A 16,568-nucleotide genomic window follows, 5' to 3' on the forward strand; every position below is an offset into this window, starting at 1 on the left:
CTACTCTCTTAGCATATTTTAATTATACAATATACCGTTATCAACTATAGTCACCTCGTTAAACCTTCAATTCTCAGACTTTATTCATTCTATGGATGAAAGTTTGTACCTTTTACCAACCTCTCCCTATTTCTTTTACTCCCACACCCTACCCCAGCCCTGGCAACTGCTCTTCTACTCTGTTTCTATGAGTTTGCCTTTTTTTTTTTTTTTTTAAATTCAGATTCCACGTGTAAGTGATACCATACAGCATTTGTCTTTCTGTGTCTGGCTTATCTCACTTAGCACAATGCCCTCAAAGTCCACCATGTCGTTGCAAATGGCAGGATTTCCTTCTTTCTCAGCTGAATAATATTTCTGTGTGTGTGTGTGTGTGTGTGTGTGTATTTATGTGTATATATACCACATCTTCTTTATCCATCCATCCACTGATGGACACTTTGGTTGTTTCTATGTCTTTTTGTGGATAATTGTACAATGAACGTGAGAATGCAGATATCTCTTCAATATCTCATTTTCATTGTCTTTGGATATCTACCCAGAAGTGGAATTGCTGGGTCATGTGGTGGTTCTATTTTTAATTTTTTGAGGAAACTCCATGTTTTCCACAGTGGCTACAATAATGTGTGGGTCTGACACTGTTATTTCTGTGAGACCCACATATTGATTCGTGTCAAAAGCCATCGCTGCTGCTACCATCACACTGATTTATGCTAGTGCTGGTCATCAGTAATTTCAATGTTACTTCATCCCAAGTAGGTAATTTATACAGAGCAAGTCAAAGACAGAATTCCAATAAAAAGATACTCAAAAGCCTTCACTTTGGCAGGCCCCGAGTAACAAAATATAATGGCTTTTTTCAAGAATCCCAAGATTATGAAAAAGAAAAAAAAATGCAACCCATATATTCACATCTTCTCAAATGTACCTAAATTGCCAACACTCGTTGTGGCTATTGTAATTTGTTCGAGTTGATAGATAAATCTGTTAGATTCTTGTTAAGTTGTCACACAGATGAGGGGAGAATTACCTTTCTAACACATGAAATTACTTTTCAAATGAGGTTACTGGAGCCTTACACAGCAGGCTCTTCCCTTCATTCCTCCTGGTATTCTAGAAGTTTCTTGCATTTCTTTTGATAGCTGATGTTAGGAGCATCTTTGCAAAGAGCTGATCTTTTGTTAGGAAAACAGGGCAGAAAGCCCAAAGGAAAATGTTATAGTGATTGTATCACTAAATAAATAAAATTTGTCTTAGGAGCAGTTTTTACCAGAGTAATGAGTGCACTTTGGATTTGTTTTTGTTTTGTTTTGTTTGTTTGTTTTCAACTTTGGAAAGATTCACCATGGTCTCTTTTATGGGCATCAGGAGAAATCTAGGATGGGATCTGGGAATTTTATTTTTAAGCATAAACCAAGGAACCGTATTGTATAAAATTCACATGATTAGAGGGGAGTAAACACCAAACCTAATTACACAGGATGTATGTGTGTGTTTGAGAGAGAGCGGGAGGGAGAAGGAAGAGAGGGAGAGAGTAGGAAGGGCTGGAGGGAGGAAGGGAATGGATATGCGTCTTTTCTACAGTGATATCACTCAGATGTCGATGGCAAAAAAATTCCAATCTTTAGTATATTCCAACGGGAGCTTGAAGGCTCACAAGAGAGGCCATGCTTACATTCTGAAAGGTCTCATCGAAAATAACACTTCTTTGACCCTAAATACACCCATTTTATAAAACTGAAAAAAGAAACTGATAGGGTTGGTATTTGAGTTGATTGCCGGGAAGACAACAGCTTCTAATTGACATTTCTCCTTGTGGAAGCATGGATCTAAGAGCACAGAGACTTGATTGCTTTTTCGGTGCCACATGGCTTTGTAAACTCACCCCAAGCACTTGTGTTTTGTTGAACCTCAGCTGTATCTGGCACTCTAGTCATCTCTAAATGGAGTTCCCAGCTTCCAGCTTCATTAATCCCACAACACACCCTAGTTCACTTTACTCCAGACCCCCCAACCAGTTGACAAGGTCCTCACTTCCCAGAAATGCTCCTCATTCACTTGGATGATATGCTTTTCTCTTCAACATCAAATTAGATTAAGTCTATTTTTAAAGTCTTCTCCAAAAACTTATTTCTTGCAGAAAGTCTTAAGGGGAGCAAACTATAGCCAAACTGATTCTTATAGTTAAACAGTTAAATTTCCCTTTCTATTTTTACTCAATTAAAAGTACATATTTTTAAAAGTTAACTAATACTGCAGGTCTTAGAATAAAAGCAGTACAGTCTCTCACTCAATTCTTCTCCCATCCTGAGTCCAACCCCAGCTGATTGCTTTAAACATCTCTTCTGCATTTACCTGCTTCTATCTAAATACTACGTTTTGGGGTGCCTGGGTGGCTCAGATGGTTAAGTGTCTGCCTTCAGCTCAGGTCATGATCTCCAGGTCCTGGGATTGAGCTCCACATCAGGCTCCCAGCTCAGTGGGGAGCCTGCTTCTCCTTCTCCCTCTGCTTCTCCCCTCTGCTGTGCTCTGTCTCTCTCTCTCACAAGTGAATAAATAACATCTTTAAAAAAATAAATACTATGTTTATACACCACTATTTCTTGATTTATCCCATTCTAGACATTATCACTCATCTTTCTCTTAGAGAAGGTAACACGTTAACAATTTGTTGTCTTCTTTTCCCTCTTCTCAATCTTGCTACAGTTAAATTCACAAATCTTTCATCTATCTGATCAAATTCACATTCGGGTTTTATATGACAATGAGTTATCATTCACACTCGAGTCATCCTGTGATGAGGACCCTTCATGCTACATATCTGCCCCCTTTTCTTTGGCTTCATATTCTAACGCACTTACCACTGTTTGTTCTTTACAGCACTGGAAGGGCGATACAAAATCTCTTGATACTATTCTACCCCTTACCAAAAACATCAGATAAGCCACCACTTTCTTTCTTTTTTCTGAAGATAATCCTGCAGTAGCCAACTGCCTTGCTTTGATCTGGACTGGCGGCAGTCTGGGCGTGCTGGGCAAGCCTCATCAGGGAACTGCCCTTGACTTTTGCCCTATAGTGGTCTTCCTAATTACTGCATTCTAGTTGCTCCCAAGAAAGGACACAGCACAGGTAACACTAAATTTCTGAAAACAGTTGAAGCTATACTTAGAGCTGATTGAAGGCTTGCCTGTTTACAGAATTCTAGGTAGGAAATACTTTCTCCTGAGAATTTTGAAAACAATTCCACACTGTGTTAGAACTTTTAGTGCTGCTATTGGGAGATCCTCTTTTGGCGGCGGGGGGGGGGGGGGTGTCCCTCAGAAAACCTTATAGAAGTAGTACTCTGTAGTGGGTATGGAGTTAGACTGCCTGGTTTGGAAATCTGACTCCCACTTACTAGCTATGCGATACTGGGGGATTCACTTAACCACTGTGACTTAATGTTCCTCATTTATAAAGACGGTGAAATACTACAAGTCTTCTTAAGAGTCTCTAAGATTAAATGTGCTAAAAAAAAAAAAGTACTTCTGCTATGTGTAAGTACAACTGTGATGATAGTAATGAGGATTTTAAAATCTTCTCTTTGTTTCTGGCTTCCTGAAATTTCCTGAAACTCTATCTTTGTCTAAGTGCTGGTCACTTATGGGTCCCTTCAATATGGAAACTCACAATTTTTCAATTGGAGACTATCCGGTCTTATGTCTTTAATAATTTCTTCTCCATTCTGTCCCTATTCTTTCTGGAACTTCCTTCCTTTGTATGTTGAACACATTACACTGAACCTCTAGTTTTCCTAACTTCTCTATTTTCAATCTTTTTTGGTTTTCCCTTCTGGCCAGTTTTCTTGACTTAGCTTCTGATACTGCTAAGAAACTCTTTACTTTTGCAGATGCTGTTTTGCACATTTCTGACAGAGCCCTAGTTGGGTCTCTTTTTCTTTCCACAGTATCCTTCCTATTCTTTTCTCACGGCTACACTATCTTCTCTTCCTGCTCTGAGCATCTTACAGATATTATTTCTGTTGACATTTGCTCCCTGGATCTTTGGTTTCCCCTGAGCTCTACTGCACTCTTCGTTTGTTTTGTTCTTTATCTTCTTTTGTGTTGAGGGGTCTCTCCCATGTTAGGCGACCCTCAGCTGGGAGTCCTACAGGACTGCCACAGTGACGAGGAGTTGCATGGAAGGGGAGGGCATGTGGTTGACAGGCCTTCCTGTTGGGCTTGTCATCAAGCCAGTTTTCTCACTGGGCATCTGAAATGTTGGGTGGGGAACAGTGTCTTCTTCAAGCCCATATGGTTGCTGCGGTGGCGGGTGCCTTAAATCCCTTCCCTTTGGAAGCCCCTCTGTAATCACGTCCTTCAATTTCAGCTTTCTTGGAATGACCAAGTCAGATCCTTCCTTCTTTGCTTTTCAAAAGACAAACAAACAAAAAACACATTGGTGTTGTTCAACTGTTCTTGCTTCCCTCTTTTTTTTTTTTAAATTTTTTGGCAGGTTTACATTTTTATTGTATTTAAGCGAGGTTTTTCTTTTCTACTGTCATTTCCCCCCTTTTTTTTTGTCCTTCTGTTATCACTTAAGTGAGGTTTCATGTGGGAGGTATTAAATGTATTGCTTGGTCCTGCTTAATCCTTCTCCTCCTGTATTTCCTACACATCGCAAATAGGTCATTATTATTGATTTCCCTTCTTTTCTCATAGAGTGGAAGAACCTCCTAGTAAAACTGAGAAAACAAAATCCCACAAGCCTGCAAAATCTTGTAGTAATCCCTAGAATTCGTCTTCCAAATCTCACCAAACTCAAACTGATACCATTTCACGAGACAGAGACAGGTGGTAGAGAGAAGAAAACACTTCTCACCGTCGCATTTCACATTTTCGATCAAACTCTGCTACTCGTATATTCATTTATTGTCACCCTGATTTCTTTTCACTTGGCCCACGTGTTTCCCTTGCATCATTTGGTTGGTATGCCCCCACTTCCTCGATGTGGTCAGATGATCACAAAACTGATGATGATGCTTGAAGCCTCACATAAGATCACGTTTAATTTTGTCCTAATCAATTAACATTCATCCATCTGAGCTTTGAATATTTTCACCTATGTACGAAAATTGAACTGTTCAAAGAAATGTTTTGGCTAAGACAGTAAGTAAAGATCGCAAATTGCTACGTAAGGGGAGTTTCTTCACTAATCGTATTAGTTTGTGGAGGTTACCATAACATATAAATACACAGACTGGGTGACTTAGAAGATTCAAATCTATGTTCTCACAGTTCTGGAGGCTGGAAGTCCAAGATCAAGCTGTTGGCAAGTTTGGTGTCTTTTGAACTCTCTCCCTGGCTTGCAGATTTCTAGCTATGTCCTCACGTGGTCTTTCCTTGGTGTGCACACGTGTGTCCAAATTTCCCTTTCTTAAAAGGACACTGCTCATATTGGATTAGGGCCCGCCCCAATGGCCTCATTTTAACTTAACTACCTCTTTAAATGACCCTATCTCTAAATATAGTCACATTCTGAGGCATGGGGGGGGTTAGGGTTTCAAAATATGAATTTTGAACAACACATAACACATGTGCACATTCAAGTGAGAACTAGCTCCAGCTAAGAGGGCAAGCAGCAGATGGAAGGGGATCAGGAATAAATTCACAACAACATGGAAAATAGTAATTTATAGGAACAAAATAAAACATGGTCATGGAAAAAGGCAAGAAGAGCTACGTGGACAAAACATAATACAAGAACTCCCAGAGCTCCGATTAACATTCACTAGATTAGGTAAGCAACTGCGTATGATTAGCTGTTAAGAAAAAGGGAAGGGAGAAAACACAGATATTGGTGATTGAGAAGTCCCAGAGATGTATATGTACCTTGCAAGGTTCTAACTCTAAATTCAGAGAAGGCATGTGGTCAAAGACTATTCTAGGCAAAGTCTGTACGTTAAAATTGGAGTTAGAAGGAATTGGTAACAATGGTGCCTTAGTACAATATATACCAAATTCTATATAATTGGCTGTGAACATGCTGTTATAGCTAATTATTATTTGGGAATTATATATCTATTTTTTTTTTTTTTGAGAAATCAGCTTGAAGCCTAGCCAAAACATGCCTAAACTTTACACCATGATAATGAAACATGGGTAGCATATCCTAGACAAGACAGGAGGGGACTCTGCCCTAGAAGGAACAGCTGGGGGGTGGAGGGTACCCCCTCTACCCCCAAGTGGGCAGCTTAAGTTATGAATCACAGCAAATGTTGTAGTGAAGGCAATGCTCTCACAGCAAACTCTCTTTGCAATAATTTAAATAAAATCTCTGCAGGAAATAAGTAGCATTAAAAAAGCAATCTCCTGCTGAAACTAATGCATTTTAATCAGATTTCCTGTTTTTCCAGCTTGAATATAAAGATAAAAGAAAATATCTGACATTTGTTATGGTGGGAATAAACAAAGACCAACCGAATGAAAAAAACAGAATGCTACTTATTCACAGCACGCTAGAGCAAGGGAGTCAGCCACCATCACTTGTGTTTTCCTGAAGCATTGGGAAAGCTTAAAGGTGAAAAAAGGAAAGGCTTCAGGGGTACCCTCAGAGGAGGCTGTTGGCAGGTAACTGGAAGTGGGCGTCCTATGTGACTGGTTAGGAGAGCGTATCTGGCTGTCTTGGATGGGTCCTAAATTGGAGGCGGGAAAAACATTAAGGAAGCTGTCAGTTATTAATCAAGTCCTGGACATTTGGGGCCAATTGTTACAGTGGTTATTCTTTAGCTTCCTGAATTGTCACTAGAGATTGCTCTCTGGACAATCTGACTTCCTACAAGTCTGGCTTACAGCAGGCTGGCTTCCTGGGTTATTTCCCAGGTGGTTTGCTACAGGTTGTAGGTCAAGGTTTTAGGTTTATATATGGTCTGGACATTGTCCACTTGTACATTCCATCTCTCATTGTTCTTACTGAAGAAAAAAGATAAGGTAAGGCACTCTGAACCGGCACAAAAGAAGAGTCGGAGAACTGGAGTTTGCTCTTTCTAGAAAGTGGCAGAGAAAGGGTGTCTTCTATCAGGATAGAGAAAAGATAGTCTGGGTTACCAGGGGAAACATCCAGCCTGAGGGTTTCAGGAAGCAAAAGAGACTCCTATTCCTTATACCCTAGGCCAGACTGGCAGGCTTGTGGGCTAACATTCCTAGTGAGAGAAAGTTAAAAGGGGAGCCAAGGTACTACCTCCCTTCCCTACTCTGTCTACAGGGACCAGTGCACTGAGCTGTGTCCTGGACAAGCAAAAACCCCCAAGTCCTTAACAGCAAGGGGCTAGGAGTCTGATGGGGAGGCTTTCTGTGGATACAATCAATAAATTGTTTGATAAACAGATTATCTATACTATATATGTGCATACATATATTTAGGACATCGACCTGTGTGGATGTGTACTAAGACACTGATCACAACCTACAGGATGAAAAATTTTGGAACAGCAAACAGAGTGCCAGCCTACAGATACAGTTTGCAATTTTTCTGAAATATTAAACACTGTACTGTGAACTCCCAAAGAGAATCACAGATAAAGAAAATTTTTAGACATTCTCTTTTCATTGACCAATACTGAAAATTCAATCATTTCACTGAGAGAAAACACCTTTTTAGTTTGAATTAATTCAAAGACTATAATGTATCTTATCCTTTCGCTGTGTTGCCATAATTGGCATCAGATGCCATCCTGGAACCTTGGCCGAGCATTGACTCTTGATGAGGTCCCCCAGGAAAACACACATGGGAACATCCATGATGGTGGGTTTTCGTCGTGTTTGGTTTGGTTTCATTTTCATGCCTCATTAAAATCTTGCAGGAGAGGTGAAACTGGGGTAATTATTTTGAATTTAGAGATAAAGAAACTGAGGCTCAGAGGGTGAAATGACCTTCCCCAGGGGTCAGAGCTAAGAACAAAACTTTTCCAACTGGAGAGCCTCCTTTCAAGTTCACTTTAAGTTGTGCCACCATCCAATTTTCTGAATTCTCTGGGCTCCTACTGCCATTCCGTTGTGATTTTTTTTGTGTAAGTGTCACTGGAGTCCCAGAAGTTTAAAGTTTGATTTAGAAAAACAGGATTAAACTATTATGGTCATCTTAAGCAACTGCTTTTAGCGCTTCTTTGTAGTACTTTCATAAAAATTGCTAATCTTCTTAATTTATAGCTTAATTCCATGGAAAATCTGCCATTTCTGCTTCTTTCTTAATCCATTTCATTTCAAAAGCAGTTCAGTGGAAACATTCAAATATTTAATTGTATAGACAGAAATGTTGAAAAGACAGAAATGTGGAACCACTGACATACTCCTGAGTAACTCTTATTTTTGGTGAAGCTGACATTATTCATACACAATGGATTTCTTTTGTTTTTTTTTATTCTTTTTTTTTTTTTTTTTTTTTATTCGACAGACAGAGATCACAGGCCGAGAGGCAGGCAGAGAGAGAGGAGGATGCAGGCTCCCTGCTGAGCAGAGAGCCTGATGTGGGGCTTGATCCCAGGACCCTGGGATCATGATCTGAGCCGAAGGCAGAGGCTTTAACCCACTGAGCCACCCAGGCGCCCTGTGGTATATTCTTCTTCTTTTTTTCTTAATAATTTTTTTTAAACATATAATACATTTTTATCCCCAGGGGTACAGGTCTGTGAATCGCCAGGTTTACACATTTCACAGCACTCACCATAGCACATACCCTCCTCAATGTCCATAACCCCACCCCCCCCCTCCCAACCCCCCTCCCCCCAGCAACCCTCAGTTTGTTTTGTGAGATTAAGACGAGTAAATGAAACAAGTTGGGATTGGGAGGGAGACAAACCATAAGTGGATTTCTTAATTAAAAGCCACAGTCTGCAAGAAAATGATGGAGGGAGTATAACTTTAATCAATCATTCTTATGCACGGTGTCATGCCATCAGAAAAACAGCACCGGTCAGTCCTATGGCTAATGCAAGTATAATGTGAGGAAGCGGAAACTTACCTGTGATGCAACACCAGAGCAGCCGCTCGGAACAACTCAGAAAAAACCTCCGAAAAACTTGCAAGTTTTCCTTTTGCAAAGAGGTATCAGGAAACACACACACAAAAGGTATACTTTAAACTAGTTTTCAGGGGTGCGTGGGGGCTTAGTCAGTTAAGCATCTGACTCTAGATTTGGGCTCAGGTCGTGGTCTCTGTCCTGGGATTGAGCCACGGGTTGGGCTTCTGGCTTAGCAGGGAGTCTCGTTTATCCCTATTCCTCTGCTCCTTCCGCCATTCGTGCGTGTTCACGCTCCCTCTCTCCCAAATAAATAAAATCTTAAAAAAAAAAAGACTATAGTTTTCTGTTGCTATTCACTGCTGTTGTTTCAGGGTTATTACAGTAATTTCTATGCATGCATTTTTACATCTAAATTAGGCATGGAGTAATGTAGATCAAAAGCTAATCTCAAAAAGAGCAGAGCAAAACTATTCTATTTATAACTTAGCAAAGACTTTAATCCATTTGTTTCGATTTCTATGTTAAATACCCCCAAAGCACCAAGGCTTTGATATTTGTGATTTGGGCAGCAACCTACTCACTTTCAATGAAAATATGCCTAAAAGAGAAAACTCTACTGGGATATTTTTCTCTAATTTTTTTTCCATTCAGTTGCCATAGCCTCTTTCTATCTCCAGTGTGGAGTTGAAAAACTGCAAACACCGCAATGAGAGGGAAACAATGACCATTCAACAAAAGGGGAAAAACACTGATGATGCATTTTACTGAACAGTGTCCCATTGCCTCCAAGAAAACTGCTCTACTTCTCACTGGAACATACGGTGGGAATAATTTAAATGGAAATGTGCTATCCGTGGTGTTTGTCATGTAAGGGCCAGAATAATCCTAGAAGGATTTTGGCCAAAGATGCAGCTACCTGATCTAGAAGGTTTCCACTTTAAGATGTTAATGCCCAATCCATGATCTGTAATATTCAAAACTGTAATTTGAAAATGGAAAGAAACTTGATGTACAAGGGTTTGTCCACTAAATGGACATCAGCCCTGGGTTTCCTTACACAGTAGTCTCTGTCATGGTCAGTATTGGCAAATGATCCCCTTGAAATGACTTCTTTATCTGAAAGCCATAACCAGACACAATATTAACATTTCTACAAATAAAGATAGTTAGCAAGTGATGCACTGGATTTCAGACATAAGAGGTCCCACACTCTGAGACTCCATGCAGCTGGGGACCCAGTGATCAATGTCCAAGCCCTGCTTTTCTTCTTAAAAAAGGAGAACTTAAAACAGGCAGGGCTGAAATCAAGAAGTCTAGGGAAATAGAACTGAAATGAAGACATGATAGGCAAAAAGGAGAAGGACATGAGACCAAGAGCAGACATCAGTCCCTTTGAGGTAGAATGGGCTACGGTGAGGGTATGGACTTTGAGGACAATAATTTTCATTCAAATCCCAGCCCCGCCATCATTAAATATGGGACCATGGGCAAATTTCATTTCTCCACTCCTGACTCTACTCATATATAAGTGAGCACAAGTGTACCTATTTTGCAGAATGTTATAAAGATTAGAAGTATTATGTACAAAAATGCTCAATGCATTGACTGTAAATAGGAGGCATTCCATACATGATAACTGTTACATTATTTCAGTAATATATAATATTTCAAAATTGGCTAAGTTGTTTTTTATTTAAAACAAATTTTAAAATATTTTATTTATTTATTTGACAGACAGACACAGTGAGAGAGGGAACACAAGCAGGGGAAGTGGGAGAGGGAGAAGCAGGCTTCCTGTCGAGGAGGGAGCCCGATATGGGGCTTGATCCCAGGACCCTGGGATTGTGACCTGAGCCGAAGGCAAACGCTTAACGACTGAGCCACCCAGGTGCCCCATTGAAGTTGCCTTTAGAAACTAGAAATATTTTCCTACGAAAACAAGGTAATTAATTAAATTGACTAATAATAATTAATATTTATTGAGCACTTCCCATTTACTCATTAAGTTTGAACAACCAGAAAACAAATACCATTTCCATAGGTACTTTGCAGGTAATGAAAGCAAAACACATAGAAGCGTTGCTCAATGTCACACAGTGAGTAAGGAATGGTCCCAAATATCAAAATGAGGCAATGTGGCCACAGAGTCCTAACCTCTAAGCTGCTCATTATATTGCCTCACTGGTGATTATTAAGTGTTTTTCTTCAACCCCTCAGAAACCTATTTATTTATTTATTTATTTATTTATTTATTATTTATTTATTTTTAAAGATTTTATTTATTTGACATACAGAGATCACAAGTAGGCAGAGAGGCAGGCAGAGAGAGAGGAGGAAGCAGGCTCCCCGCAGAGCAGAGACCCCGATGTGGGGCTCGATCCCAGGACCCTGAGACCATGACGTGAGCTGAAGGCAGAGGCTTTAACCCACTGAGCCACCCAGGTGCCCCAGAAACCTATTTATTTTTAACATACCTGAATTACTATATGCTACCACAATTTCCTATTTTTGTTAACAGATTTATTGAGCTATAACTCACATACCAAAATTCACTCAACTAACTTTTACCATACAGTGGTTTTTAATATACTTACAGAGTTGTGCAACCATCAACTTTGTTGTAGAACGTTTTCATCATGCCAAAAGTAACCCTTCACCATTAGCAGTCACTCCCCTCACCCCATCTCCTTGGTCCCTGGCAATCACCAATCTACTTTCTGTCTCCATGTATTTGCCTAATCTGGACAGTTCATGTCAACAGAGCCCCCGCTCCAAGATGTATTTATTTATTTGAGAGAGGGAGAGAGAATGTGTTTGAGTGGGGGCAGGAACACAGGGAGAGAATCTTCAAGCTGACTCCCCACTAAGCACAGAGGCCGACATAGGACTCAATCTCACAAACCACAAGATCTGACTTGAGCCAAAACCAGGACTCAGACACTTAACTGACTGAGCCACCCAGCTGCCCTGGGCAGTTCATATAAATAGAATCATCTAATAGGTGGTCTTTTGTGCCTCGTTTCTTTCACTTAGTGTAATGTTTTTAAGGTTCATTCATGTTGTACTTCATTGCTTTTTATTGCCATTGTGACGATATATCACATTTTGTTCTCATTCATTCATCATTTAGATGGACATTTCGGTTGCTTCCACTTTTTTGGTGTTATTAATAATATCAACATTCACGTACATATTTTTGGATGAACATGATGCTTTTATTTCTCTTGGGTATATACCTAGGAGTGGAATTGCTGGGCCATAACTTTGGTTAGCTTTTTGAGGAACTGCCAAATCATTTTCCAAAGGGGCTGTATCCCTTGACATTTCCACCAGTAATGTTTGATGGCTCCGATTTCTCTATATACTTGCTAACATTTGTTAATGTCATCTTTTTTGTTGTAGCCATCCTAGTGGGTGTTAAGGGGCATCCTGGGGTTTTGATTTGTATTTTCCTAATGATGAATAACATTCAGCATCTTTTCATGTGCTTCTCGGCCATTCATGGATCTTCTTTGAATATGTCTTTTCAAATATTCGCCCACTTTGAGACTGGGTTGTCTCTATATCGAGTTATCAGAGTTCTTGATATAGTCTGGATTAAGTCCTTTGTCAGATAATGATTTGCAAATATTACCTCTCATTCTGTGGATTTTAATTTTTTTTTTTTTATTGATTGGGTTCTTTATTTTTTTTAAGGTTTTATTTATCTAACAGAGAGAGACAAGCGAGAGAGGGAACACAAGCAGGGAAAGTGGGAGAGGGAGAAGCAGGCTTCCCACTGAGCAGGAAGCCTGATGTGGGGCTCAGTCCCAGGAACCTGGGATCATGACCTAAGCTGAAGGCAGATGCTTAACGATTGAGCCACCCAGCCACCCAGACTGTGTTCTTTGAAACACAAAAGTTTAAGACTGATGAAATCTAATTTATTTACTTTGCCTTTGTCACTGTGATTTTGGTGTCAAATCTTAAAAAAAAAAAAAAAAGTACCTAAACTCAATGTTATGAAGACTCACTTTTTTTTGTTTGTTTGTTTTGTTTTAAGTCAGTAGTTTGGGTACCATTAGTTTAATATAAAAGAGAGACATGAAAATTATTTACATGATGAAAGATTTTACAACTTCACTGGAATGGGCAGCTTCACTTCATGCCATTTTTATAACGATTTCAGTCCACATACATTCCGAGAATGTCACTGTCTCTAAATAAGAAATAATCCTTGTCCTCTAGAACTACTTTGGTGCCTACATATTCTGGGAGGAAACTTTATCTCCAACTTTCACACTAACTGATTGAATCTCTCCACCCTTTCCTTTAGTACTTGATCCAACAGCTACTACTGTTGTTTGCAGTACCTTTCCTTGAGATTTTTCTGGAAGCATAATACCTCCTTTGGTTACAGTTTCAGCTGCACTCCTTTCAACTAAAACTCAGTCAAAGCACGGAAGAAACCTAAACGTCTACCTTGCCACGACTCTGGCCACGGCAGTTTGTACTGTGCTCAGTAGCTGCCACCACTGCAAGGAGACCCACAGTCAAACCACGGGCCACGTGAACCTGAAAACTCACTTCTGCGCTTTCTTCTGTGTTACCATTTTATTTCTGACATTTAGGTCTACTTCCATTTTGAGTTCGTTTCAGTGTATAGTATGAGCTAACTTCACTTTTTCGCATATGGATATCCAGTTGTCCTAGCACATTGTAAAAAGACAATTCTCTCCTTATTGCATTGTCTTGGTACCTTTGTCAAAAAGCAACTGATCACAAATGTAAGAGTTCATTTCTGGACTCTCAGCTCTATTTCACATGTCTACCCTCTGGCAGTTTTAGAAATCAGTATAAGAAGGAAAGACTGACAAGGGAAAAAATGGACTTTCTCTGGCTCTATTTTCCTTCACGTAGATTTATGTTACCATCTAGTGTTTTCATTTCAGTCTGAACAACTGTGTTTAGTCTTTATTATAGAGCAGGTCTTTTAGTTGGAAATTCAGTTTTTATTTCTCTAGCAATGTCTTAATTTCTCCTTTATTTTTGAGATTATTTTGCTAGATGCAGAATTCTTGGTTGACAGCCCTTTTCTTTTTGTATTTAAATGTCATCCCACTGTCTTCTGGACTCCATGGTTTCTGATGAAAAGTTAGCTATTAATCATATTGAGGATCCCTTTTCCACAATAAGAACTCTGTGTTTTCAAGAGACTCACTTTGTTTTTGGCTTTTGACAGTTTGACTAAGAAACATGTAGGTATGTTTTTCAAGTTTATCTTACTCAAAGCTCACTGAATTTCTTGGATGTGCAGAGTAATGCTTTTCATCTAATTTGCTAGGTTTTTGGCCTTTATCTCTTCAATACCCTTTCTGGCCCCGCCCTTTCTTCCCTCTTTCTGAGGACTCTATTACGTGTATATTGTTACGTGTGTCAGTGCCCCCCACACATTGTTTTCTTCAATCTCTTTTCTTTCCATTCCTTAGTATAAATAATTTCAATCAACCTATCTTCAAGCTTGCCGATGATTTCCTCTATCAGCTTAAATCAGCTGTGGAGCCTCTCTGGTGATTTTATACTGAAGGTGTTACACGCTCTAGAATTTCCATTTGGTTCAGCTCTATAGTTCTATTTCTTTATTATTATCCTCTACTAAGTGAGCTATCATTGTCATAATCTTTAATTCTTTAGATATGGTTTCCTTCAGTTATCTGGGTGTATTCATAATACTGATTTAAAGTCTTCATCTAGTAAGTTCAACATCTAGGCCCCTCATGACAGTTTCTATTGACTGTATTTTCCTGTTTTTTGTATATATGTATATATATGAGTATATATACGTGTATATATATATATATATATATATATATATATACTCTTCTGTTTCTTTGTGGGATAAGTAATTTTCATTGAGACTAGACATTTTAGATAATGTGACAAATCTAAAAATCAGATCTGCTCTCCCCCAGCATTTGTTGTTGCCACTACTTGTTTGTTGAGTGACTTTCTTGGTTAGTCTGTGAAATCTCTTAACTCTATTGTCATGCATGGCCACTAAAGCCTCTTCTTGATTAGCTTAATAGTCACCTAATGCACGGTCATTACTTGCTTACTACTTGCTTGAACTAGTAACTCTTCCCTCCTTATGTTGAGAGGCTCTGTGTGAGTTTTGGAGCATGGCAGTAATGCTCAGGCAGTTTACAACTCTGCTCTAGCCTTCATTTCTTGCCTGTGCTGGGCCTCAGAGTCAGCCAAAGGCAAAGGACTGGGGGCCCCTTGGGTATATCCTGGGCATGCAGCCCAGAGAGTACATGCATTGGAATATACAACTCCAGGAGTATGTGAAAGCTTTTCAAAGTCTCTCATGGGCAACCTGCTCATCAGATTTTCTTTATTAAGCACTTCTCTTGCAGGGGGCAGGTTCTCATTTGCCCCCATATTTAAAAAACTGCCACTGATCCTTTTGACTAACATCCTGGGACAAAGCCATACTAATGAGTGAGGTCAAACAACGTTTTCCTAAGAATGGGGCTTCCTCAACAGCACAAGATGGGTCAAACAATGACAGTGGTCTGGATATGAAACTTTGTAAAAGGCCCCAGACCTAATCTGCTTACACTGATGGCCATAAGGTTGTGGTCTTCAAGGTCTTCACAGCTAGTGTTGTGAGACTGTTAATTTTCAAGTCTGTTAAGAGCTAGGGAGGAAAGGATGAGAGCAAGTCAAGTTACTATCCCACAAATCCTTCTGTTCTTACTGAGGCTTAGCAGATTTTCTTGAATAAATGTTCCTCAAATTGCTGCAACTCTTTGGTTAATGTACAGAGCTCTGCAAATGTTGATTTTGACAATTTTTCTCAGTGCTTTTCACTTTTATGCAGGGGTAGAGTTACAAAGATGTTCCCTGTTCCATCCCCAAATCCTGCCCCACCCCCAATATTTTATAACCATAATTAAATACTTGAAATTTCAACAGAAACTCTGCACACTCTAAATATCCTTCCCTATTATACAGCAAAAATTTCTAGAAAAGGATATCACTGAGGAAGAAGAAATGCTCTTGAGGAAAAAAGAATTCCCTTCAGGAAGAAGAATCCCTTTGACAAAGAAGAAAAAGAGTGGACCTTTTTCTTCTCTAGGCATCCCTCCCCAGTGCAGTAACAATATAAGAGAATTTCCCCCACATTCAGGGAGGGCCAACAAGGATGTTGTGCCAACTGCTTATATGTAAGAAAAGTAAGTGGTATGATTTTTATATCCCTGGGACTTCTGACACATCTATGAAACAACTAGAGAAAAGAAACTTCATAGAAACTTCTACAACAAACCTCATTTATGAGCACCTACCATGTATCAGATAACTGTTGTAGTTGTGAATATGACAAACATGGCCCACTATCTTAGAGCACATGATCTCAGGGGGCTACACAGAACTTAAGAGGTGATTAGAATACAGTATAAATGTTTAAAAAGAAAGTATAAGGTGTTTTTGGATACATACAAGGAAGGACTCCTAACTTACTCTCTTAAAAGAAATGACCACTTCTCTAACATCTGAAAGATAAATAGGAATTGGCTGTGGAGAGGATA

At 39.5% G+C, this 16,568-nt stretch overlaps 1 protein-coding gene and 1 pseudogene across 2 annotated transcripts in view; both read right to left on the reverse strand.

Moving 5' to 3' along the window:
• The window catches only part of ASPH (aspartate beta-hydroxylase), a 213,717-nt gene that overhangs the window by 21,255 nt on the left and 175,894 nt on the right, over positions 1–16,568 (reverse strand). The gene's annotated exons all lie outside the window — the stretch shown is intronic.
• On the reverse strand, positions 13,081–15,608 carry LOC116882336 (annotated as a pseudogene).

The sequence above is a fragment of the Lontra canadensis genome, unplaced genomic scaffold (genome assembly GCF_010015895.1).
Source record: "Lontra canadensis isolate GAN:19392208 unplaced genomic scaffold, GSC_riverotter_1.0 scaffold83, whole genome shotgun sequence".
NCBI classification, from domain to species: domain Eukaryota; kingdom Metazoa; phylum Chordata; class Mammalia; order Carnivora; family Mustelidae; genus Lontra; species Lontra canadensis.